Here is a 10,015-nt window from a genome sequence, read left to right on the forward strand (position 1 = left end):
TCAAAATTAAAATAAAAATAATTTTTTTTTTTTTTTTGAGACGGAGTCTCGCTCTTTTGCCCAGGCCGGACAGCGGTGGCGCTATCTCGGCTCACACAAGCTTCGCCTCCCGGGTTCATGCCATTCTCCTGCCTCAGCCTCCCGAGTAGCTGGGACTACAAGCGCCCGCCACCGCGCGCGGCCAATTTTTTTGTATTTTTAGTAGAGACGGGGTTTCACCGTGTTAGCCAAGATGGTCTCAATCTCCTGACCTCGTGATCCACCCGCCTCGGCCTCCCAAAGTGCTGGGATTACAGGCATGAGCCACCGCGCCCGGCCATTTTTTTTTTTTTTTTAACAGACAAGGTCTCACTCTGTCACCCAGGCTGGAGTGCAGTGGCGAGACCATAGCTTACTGCAGCCTTGAACTCTTTGGCTCAAGAAATCCTCCGCCTCAGACTCCCGAGTAGCTGGGATTAAGGCGCGTGCCACCACATGTGGCTAGAGAACTACTTTAGATTGGTGGAAGAGTGTGCAGGAGAACCTTTCAAAGAGGCGACGCTGAGCCAAGGTTTAAGTGACACTGAGTCAGATAAGCATCATTCTTCCTCAGAGCTGTCTCCTCCACCAGACTAAGTGATCAAGGGCAGCAGCTGGTTCTTATCTGTAGCTCTACCATGCCCAGCACCATGCCTGGCACACATAGGCAGTCAGAAAATCTTGAATGAATTAATGAATGCATGATGGAATAAATGTACTCAGAGGGCTCCGAGTATGAGAACCAAACCTCCACCCTTAGCGTGGGAGTTTCCCAGCCTGGGGTCCTTGGGCCCTTGGGGGTTCTGTTGATACTGGGTTGGCCAGGAATTCCTACAAACCCTGCATTTCTAGGCAGTGTCTGAGTAGTATAGAACTCTCAGGCCTTTATTGGAGAGGAGGAACTTAAAGGAGAAAAACAGGGACCAAAAATGGGGATGACACTGGAGAGAGAGGTTGCCCTTAGGACATGCTGGAACACCGGACTGAGATTCAGTGCGTGAGTCCCATCCTTCTTCCATCCCTCACTAGTAGAGTGGCTTGAAAAAGTAAAAAGCCATTTCCGGCCAGGCACAGTGGCTCACGCCTATAATCCCAACACTTTGGGTGGCTGAGGCGGATGGATCACCTGAAGTCAGGAGTTCAAGACCAGCCTGGCCAACATGGGGAAACCCCGTCTCTACTAAAAATACAAAAAAATTAGCAGAGCTTGGTGGCGCACGCCTGTAGTCCCAGCTACTCTGGAGGCTGAAGGAGAATAGCTGGAACCAGGAAGGCGGAGGTTGCAGTGAGCCGAGATTGCGCCACTGCACTCCAGCCTGGGCGACAGAGCGATACTCTGTCTCAGAAAAAAGTAACTTCCCCGCCTGGGAGCCTCAGTTTCCTCATCTTGTAATGAGGGGCTTTAGATGTCTCCAGGTCGTTTCCCCATAACAGTCCATGTTCTGAAGTAAGGGAGGGTAGGAGGATGGGTGGAGCTCGTCTAGGAAGTGGCTGAGAACATCCTTGTCTCTGCAGCATCTTAACCAAGTACCTGTCTTCGTGAACAAACGAGGGAAAGGAGTCTGCAGGAGTAGGGGGTGGGGTGGGGGACTGGATGCCACGGAGCAGTTATCAGCTCGGGACTCACGAAGGCCCATTTTTCAAATCCCAGTTCTGTTTCCTCATGAACAAAATGGAGAAAACCCAACCTATCGCTAAGTATGAGTGTGGGGCAAAAATGTGTGAAAGGGCCCCAAAGATACCCTTCTCCCCAATCAGGAACTCTTTCCCTGGCAACCACCTCAAAATGAAGTCCTAGGGTGGAGCCAGGGGCTAGAAATAAGTAGATGCTGCCCCCTCGTGGATGTACTTGTCACCGCCTGATTGGTGAAGAAAAGCGAAGTCGTAGTGGTTGAAGTTATTCAGGTTCCTTTGTCGGCTCCCGAAGTCTCCTTTCAGACAGGGCCTTTCCTACAGTTTCAGGTTAGAAGTAGAAAATACACCCTCTTCAAGTTTTTAGTGTGTGTGTGATACCAAATTAAAATGAACACTATTTGAGCAAAAACTCTAATTTTGTTGACATTTTCCATGTGTTTACAGAGGGTCTAATAGGTCCAGGGAACACTGAGGCAGGCAGGAGAGGGCTTCAGGGTGGGGAAGATTTTTTTTTTTTTTCCTAGAGAGGGTCTTACTCTATGGCCCAGGCTGGAGTGCAATGGTGTGATCTCAGCTCACTGCAACCTCCACATCCTGGGCTTCAGTGATCCTCCCACCTCAGCCTCCTGAGTAGCTGGGACTTACAGGCTCCCACCACCACGCCCAGCTAATTTTTTTTTTTTTTTTTTTTTGAGGTGGAGTCTTGCTCTTTCACCCAGGCTGGAGTGCAGTGGCATGATCTTGCCTCACTGCAACCTCCACATCCTGGGTTCAAGCGATTCTCCTGCCTCAGCCTCCCGAGTAGCTGGGATTACAGGTGTGTGCCACCATGCCCAGCTAATTTTGGTATTTTTAGTAGAGACGGGGTTTCAACACGTTGCTCAGGCTGGTCTCAAACTTGGCTCAAGCAATCTACCTGCCTCGGCCTCTCAAAGTGCTGAGATTACAGGCGAGAGCCACCAGGCTCGGCCTCGGGAAGGTTTTCAAGAGCTCAGTTGCAGCCATGGTGTAATGTCTGCAGGCTATCCAAATGGGGACAAATGTCCAGAGTCCATTTGCTCAGGAGCCTGGAGCTCAGGGGAGGCCTTAGTTGGAGGCCTTGGGTTGTCAGTGAGAAAAGAGTCCTGAGATGGGTGGAATTCCCCAGAGAGCAATGGGGTGAGAGGAGGAAAGTGGTTCCATAACACTGTCATGAGCATCTCCACATTCAAGGCAGGGAAATGAAGTGAAAGATGGAGAAGCAGCATCTGGAGAGGTAGAAGGAAAACCACAGGACTTTAAAAGGCCACAAAGCTGCAAGTGCCTGAAGCCAAGGAAAGTAAGGACTTGAGGAAGGAAAAGGAAGTGGCCCTCAGCATCCAAGGACTGAGAGGCCAGAGGGAATTTGGACAGCCTGGGGAATGGGGGTTCCCGAGAAGAATGTCTAGGGGTGGCTAGATAAGGGGGCTGGAGATTTGGAGGAGAGTTATCTCAACAGAGGTGACAGTGCCAAGAAGGGTTCTCTCCAGAAAACGTAGAGTTGAACAAGGACTAAGCTGGCATTGGAGAACTTGCAGGAGACCAAGGGAGCCATCAGGAAAGCAACAGCAGATAGGGGTCACATCCTTCTGTGACCTTGCAGACAGGCAGTCATAGACCACCCAGGATTAGCCCTTATTGGACACAAAAGGAAACTCACAGGCTCTTAGATATGGGTAAAAGGAGAATACCCCAGTCTCAGCAAGAATGTCAGTCTCAGAGCCAGATTTCATGGCCTGGGTGCCAGGACTTCCTGAGGAGCAGAATGAGGGCCTTGATGGTCCAAAGAGGTGTTATGGGCTCTTGGGACTTGGTGCGTGAAAGGCAATAAGCCCATAGTTGCTGGGGTGGGGGGCTCCTCTGCCTCCCTGTGGGCTCTGGAGACCACCGAAGACCAGCTGCATCCTCCTGACTGCATCCTTTCAGCATGTGCCACCCTTGGGGAAAGCCACCTGTGAACTATGTCAGGATGGTTGTTTTCATTTCCCCCAAAATTTGGAGCCCACTCTGAGGTCTAGCACAGCTCAGAGCTCTAGGGTAACCAACTCTCCCTGATCACCTGGAACTTTGCCAGTTTTAGTTCTCAAAGTCCCATATTCCAGGAAACCCCTAATCCCCTAGCAAACTGGATGGCTGGTTACCCCACTGGGAGCTCAGACCTCCTACTTGACTAGTGAGTTTTGACGTCACAGGGACCATCCTAAGTTGTGGGACAGAGGGCCTCTGGACTCCTGCAAGAGTCTGCACTCTCTTACCTGTGTCCTGTGCCTGAGGAGTGCGATCATAAAATAGAAAGTGAAAAACATGGTGACAAGTGGAGAGAGAGGGAAGAAGAAAGAAAGAAGCTTCATATTTTACTACATTTTTTCCTTTTAATAGTGTTGGTGTCTCACTGTGTTGCTCAGGCTGGTCTCAACCTCCCGGGCTGAAGTGATGCTCCCGCCTCAGCCTACCTGAGTAGCTAAGACCACAGATGCACACCACCATGCCTGGCTAATTTTTGATTTATTATTTATTTATTTATTTATTTATTTATTTTTTTTTTTTTATTTTTTTTTGAGACGGAGTCTCCCTTTGTCGCCCAGGCTGGAGTGCAGTGGTGTGATCTCGGCTCACTGCAAGCTCCGCCTCCCGGGTTCCCGCCATTCTCCTGCCTCAGCCTCCCTAGGAGCTGGGACTACAGGCTCCCGCCACCACACCCGGCTAATTTTTTTGTATTTTTAGTAGAGACGGGGTTTCGCTGTGTTAGCCAGGATGGTCTCGATCTCCTGACCTTGTGATCCACCCGCCTCGGCCTCCCAAAGTTCTGGGATTACTGGCGTGAGCCACCGCACCCGGCCTATTTTATTTATTTATTTATTTTATTTTTGAGATGGAGCCTTGCTCTGTCGCCCAGGCTGGAGTGCAATGGTACCACCTCGGCTCCCTGCAACCTCCACCTCCCAGGTTCAAGAGATTTTCCTGCCTCAGCCTCCCGAGCAGCTGGGACTACAGGCACGCACCACCATGCCCAGCTAATTTCTGTATTTTTAGTAGAGACGGGGTTTCACCATGTTGACCAGGATGGTCTCAATCTCTTGACATAGTGATCTGCCCACCTCGGCCTCCCAAAGTTCTGGGATTACAGGCGTGAGCCACAGTGCCCAGCCTAATTTTTTTTTTTTTTTTTTTTTTTTGAGACAGAGTTTTGCTCTTGTTGCCCAGGCTGGAGTGCAATGGCACCATCTTGCCTCACCACAACCTCCGCCTCCTTGGGTCAAGGGATTCTCCTGCCTCAGCCTCCCGAGTAGCTGGGATCACAGGTATGTGCCACCACCCATGGCTAATTTTTTTTTTTTTTTTTTTTTTGAGACGGAGTCTCGCTCTGTCACCCAGGCTGGAGTGCAGTGGCGCAATCTCGGCTCACTGCAAGCTCCGCCTCCCGGGTTCACGCCATTCTCCTGCCTCAGCCTCTCCGAGTAGCTGGGACTACAGGCGCCCGCCACCACGCCCGGCTAATTTTTTGTATTTTTAGTAGAAACAGGGTTTCACCGTGGTCTCGATCTCCTGACCTCGTGATCTGCCTGCCTCGGCCTCCCAAAGTGCTGGGATTACAAGCGTGAGCCACCGCGCCCAGCTAATTTTTTATTTTTAGTAGAGATGGGATTTCTCCACGTTGGTCAGGCTGGTCTCAAACTCCCGACCTCAGGTGATCCGCCCACCTCAGCCTCTCAAAGTGCTAGGATTACAGGCATGAGCCACCATGCCCGGCCTATTATTATTATTTTGTAGAGACAGGGTATCCCTATGTTGTTCAGGCTGGTCTTGAATTGCTGGGCTCAAGTGATCTTCCCACCTTGCCCTCCCAAAGTGTTGGGATTACAGGCATGAGCCACCACCGCTGGCCTCCTGTATAGTTTTTTTTTTTTTTTGGTCTATTTTTTTACAATTTTTATTTTTATTTTTAAAAATTATTTGTAGAGATGAGGTCTTGCTATATTGCCCAGGCTGGTCTCAAACTCTTGGGCTCAAGCAATCTGCCCACTTTGGCCTCCCAAAGTGCTGGAATTACAGGTATGAACCACCGTGCTTGGCCTTTATATACTTTTTTTTTTTGAGACAGAGTCGCACTCTGTCACCCAGGCTGGAGCGCAGTGGCATGGTCTTGGCTCACTGCAACCTCCACCTCCGGGTTCAAGCGATTCTCCCGCCTCAGCCCCCTGAGTAGCTGGAACTACGGATGCATGCCATCACACCCAGCTAATTCTTTTTATTTTTAGTAGAGATGGGGTTTCACTACATTGGCCAGGCTGGTCTCCGACTCCTGACGACGTAATCTTCCCTCCTCGGCCTCCCAAAGTGCTGGGATTACAGGCGTGAGCCACCGCGCCCGGCCTTGGCCCTTATATACTTATATAGTTCAATTTTTTTCACTTTGAAATCTTTGGCCCACTTGGCATTTATCTTGGTGTATGGTGAGTGAACCGTGATTGTAACACTGCACTCCAGCCTGGACAACAGATGGAAACCTTGTCTCAAAATATAGATAGATATGGCCAGGCGCGGTGGATCATGCCTGTAATCCCAGCACTTTGGGAGGCCGAGGCGGGCGGATCACGAGGTCAGGAGATCGAGACCATCCTGGCTAACACGGTGAAACCCCGTCTCTACTAAAAATACAAAAAATTAGCTGGATGCGATGGCGGCGCCTGTAGTCCCAGCTACTCTGGAGGCTGAGGCAGGAGAATGGCGTGAACCCGGGAGGTGAAGCTTGCAGTGAGCCGAGATAGCGCCACTGCACTCCAGCCTGGGCGACAGAGCGAGACTCCGTCTCAAAAAAAAAAAAAAATATATATATATATATATATATATATATATATATATATATATATAAAATATATATATATATATAATCAGTCCGGTGTGGTGGCACGCGCCTGTAGTCCCAGCTACTTGGGAGGCTGATGCAGGAGAGCCGCTTAAACCCAGGAGGCGGAGGTTGCAGTGAGCTGAGATAGCGCCACTGCACTCCAGCCCAGGCAACAGTGCGAGACTCCGTCTCAGAAAAAAGAATAGATAGATAGATAGACAGACAGACAGATAGGTAGGCCAGGCGCAGTGGCTCACGCCTATAATCTCAACACTTTGGGAGGCCGAGGTGGGTGGCTGCCATATTGCACTTCACAGGGTAATAGAATGGAGATGACAATGACACGGTGGAGATTGAGGTAAAGTGAAATGAGGGAAATACTTGCTAGAGGTTAAAAAAAAAAGTAAGGGGGCACCAAAAGACGCAGCAATCCAGATAAATGGCTTGATTGTCTTATAATCGAGATAAGATATATTGCATTGAACTATTATTTATTTTGATTACTGGAGGGTTCTGGAGGAGCACCCCCTGAAATTCGAACCTAGAGGACTGACCTCACCCTAATCCTGGCCGTGGCTAATAATAACGCCCATCTCTTAGGGCTGTTGAGTGAATTAAATGAGATAATGCACGTAGAGCCCTCGGACCCGAGGCTGGCATTGGGAAAGGCACAGTTTATATTTTTTGACCTGGTTGTTCACCAGGCATTCCCTGCCATCCCGCTTTCTATCCTGCAGGGGGAGCATGACTGACTGAGTGTCACTATCGGATCTATGATACCTTCTTGCTTTTCTGAAATCAAATAAAAGAGACAGAAACTCTCATCTCAACTGTTGTGTTAGGAAGGAGGACGGGAATGGTAAATGCTGACGCTACAGGCGGCAGTCTGTGCCTCAGAGAGAAAATTTATCCCAACCTTGCTGGGGGCCTTGACGCCCATCTTCCTCCAGAGCACCCAGACAGTCACCCCGCCCTCTGGGGTCCTCCCACACCGAGCCCGATCTTCCCCCTTCACGCCTGCCCCGGGCCAATAGCCTCCTAACTGCGTCCTCTCTGATTGAGTGTGTCGTGCTCATTACGCCCTATCCGTCGTTTCTTCGCTCCACAAACGTTTACTGAGCGCCTTCAACTTGCCAGGCACTAACTAGACTAGCGCAGGGAAACGGGGATAAGTACTGATGAGGGTCCCAGCCCTCAGCGATCGGATTTCAGAGGGGGAGATAAAGGATTGCCCAGAAGGGTAGTGAGTGGAATAGCTGATATAAACAACGGGGTGCGATGAAATACACAGGAGGGCTGCTAGTCACATAGGAGGCGGGTGCCGAGGGCTCTTAATTAAGGGAGGCTTCCTGGACGGGTGACACCCAAGTGGAGTCCTGACGACCTGCGTCAGAAGTAGCCAGGCCAGGAGGAGGTGAAAGGAATCCACGTCCCGAGCAGAGAGGCAGCTTTCCCTACACAGCACAGGACACGGTCCGTGCACCGAAGCCACAGGAGGCGCGGGCACAGGGGCTGGGGAGAATCCTTGCTGGGCCCTCGCCGTCCACGCGCCGCCTCCCTCTGCCCGGTGTCTGGTGCCAGCCTCCTGCCTGGCAGAGGAACTCCCGCCCCTGCTCCCCGAAGCCCCTCCAGGCCTTCCGCTTCCCTGACTTGGAATGGGCCCGTTGTCCAGTGGGTACGAGGCTGGTCTCCCTGCTCGCTGGTGACGACCTAAAGATCCAGCGCAGCCTGGATTCCTCTTGTGATGATATCTTGCGACCTCGTCTTTCTCCAGGAAAACAGGGACCGCTCTCCGCCTACAGGTCTCTTCCACAGACCTATCTTGCTTTCACCCCCTGTCTCTTTTGGTTCAGTCTTTTCGCTCATACAAACAAGGAAGTCGCCGCTAGCCCAGCCGTGGCTCCTTAGCTGGAGGCGGGCCCGGGAGTGGAGTCAACCGCGGTGGCCACGCCTCCTGGGAAAGGGCAGGGCATGCAAATTCGAAATGAAAGCCCGGAAACCCCGGAATTAGAACTGGCGTAAGATTTCTCTTGTTTTGTTGTTGTTGTTGTTTTGTTTTTGTGGGTTTGTTTTTTTTTTTTGAGACGGAGTCTCGCTCTGTCGCCCAGGCTGGAGTGCAGTGGCGCGATCTCGGCTCACTGCAACCTCCGCCTCCCGGGTTCAAGTGATCCTCCTGCCCAGCCTCCCTAGTAGCTGGGATTACAGGCGCGCGCCACCACGCCTGGCTGATTTTTGTATTTTCGGTTTTTTTTTTTTAGATGGAGTCTCACGCTGTCGCCCAGGCTGGAGTGTAGTAGCGCGATCTTGGCTCACTGCAACCTCTGTCTCCCAGGTTCAAGAGATTCTCCTGCATCAGCCTCCCGAGTAGCTGAGACTACAGGCACGTGCCACCACACCCGGCTAATTTTTGTATTTTTAGTAGAGACGGGGTTTCTCCGTGTTATCTAGAATTGTCTCTATCTCCTGACCTCGTGATCCACCTGCCTCGGCCTCCTAAAGTGCTGGGATTACGGGCGTGAGTCACCGTGCCCGGCACGCCCAGCTAATATTTTTTGTATTTTTAGTAGAGATGGGTTTTCCCTAGGCTGGTCTCGAGCTCCTGAGTCGAGATGGGGTTTCTCCACGTTAGCCAGAATGGTCTCAATCTCCTGACCTTGTGATCCACCGGCCTCGGCCTCCCAAAGTGCTAGGATTACTGGCGTGAGCCACTGCGCCCGGCAGATTTCTCTTTTAAAACGTGGAGAATAAGAAATCGGCCTGCGTGTATAATGGCGTCAATATTGGTGTGGACGAGACAAAGTGAATGAGGCAAGGAGCGAGGCTGGGGCTCTCACCGCGACTTGAATGTGGATGAGAGTGGGACGGTGATGGCAGGGAGGAAGGTGACGACATAGCTTCTCGTCCTTTTGGCTAAGATCAAGTGTAGTATCTGTTCTTACCAGTTTCATATCTGATACGTCCTCCATCCGAGGACAATTATATTAGATGGATTTTTGGAGCAGAGATGAAATAGAAGCTTGCTCTGTCCACTCCACACATCGACCTGGTATTGCTGTACCTCCAGGAATGGTGCTCCCTCTCCTGGGATACAACGTGTTTGCAAGGTTAGAAAGAAAAGACTGCGCCGGGTAGTTTAGGATAGTTCGTAGGTTTTCTTACTCCTTTAAGTATCATAAGGTTCATGATTTATGGAGAGTATCCTAGGACCCAAAACGAGAATATTCATTTCCGAGTAGGGAACATGTTCGACTTTACTTGGCGGGCTTTAAATCTCAGCTTGGCAGTGGAGGGGTGATGACCTTTCAAAGGGATGGATTCCAGTGGTGTGTTGCCCAGGCTGGACTTGAACTTACTCTTTTTGTTTGTTTGTTTGTTTTTTGTTTTTGAGATGGAGTTTAGCTCTTGGTGCCCAGGCTGGAGTGCAATGGCGCCATCTCGGCTCACTGCAACCTCTGCCTCCTGGGTTCAAGCCATTCAACTGCCTCAGCCTCCCAA

The 10,015-nt window shown here is 50.8% G+C and overlaps 1 non-coding gene across 1 annotated transcript; it reads left to right on the forward strand.

Annotated features, from left to right (window-relative positions):
- Positions 1 to 9,410: 9,410 nt before the first annotated feature.
- Positions 9,411 to 9,600, forward strand: LOC115831662. Its single transcript, XR_004027180.1, has one exon. It is a non-coding gene; the product is annotated as a U2 spliceosomal RNA (small nuclear RNA).
- The last annotated feature ends 415 nt before the right edge of the window (positions 9,601 to 10,015 follow it).

The sequence above is a fragment of the Nomascus leucogenys genome, chromosome 19 (assembly GCF_006542625.1).
Source record: "Nomascus leucogenys isolate Asia chromosome 19, Asia_NLE_v1, whole genome shotgun sequence".
Taxonomy (NCBI): domain Eukaryota; kingdom Metazoa; phylum Chordata; class Mammalia; order Primates; family Hylobatidae; genus Nomascus; species Nomascus leucogenys.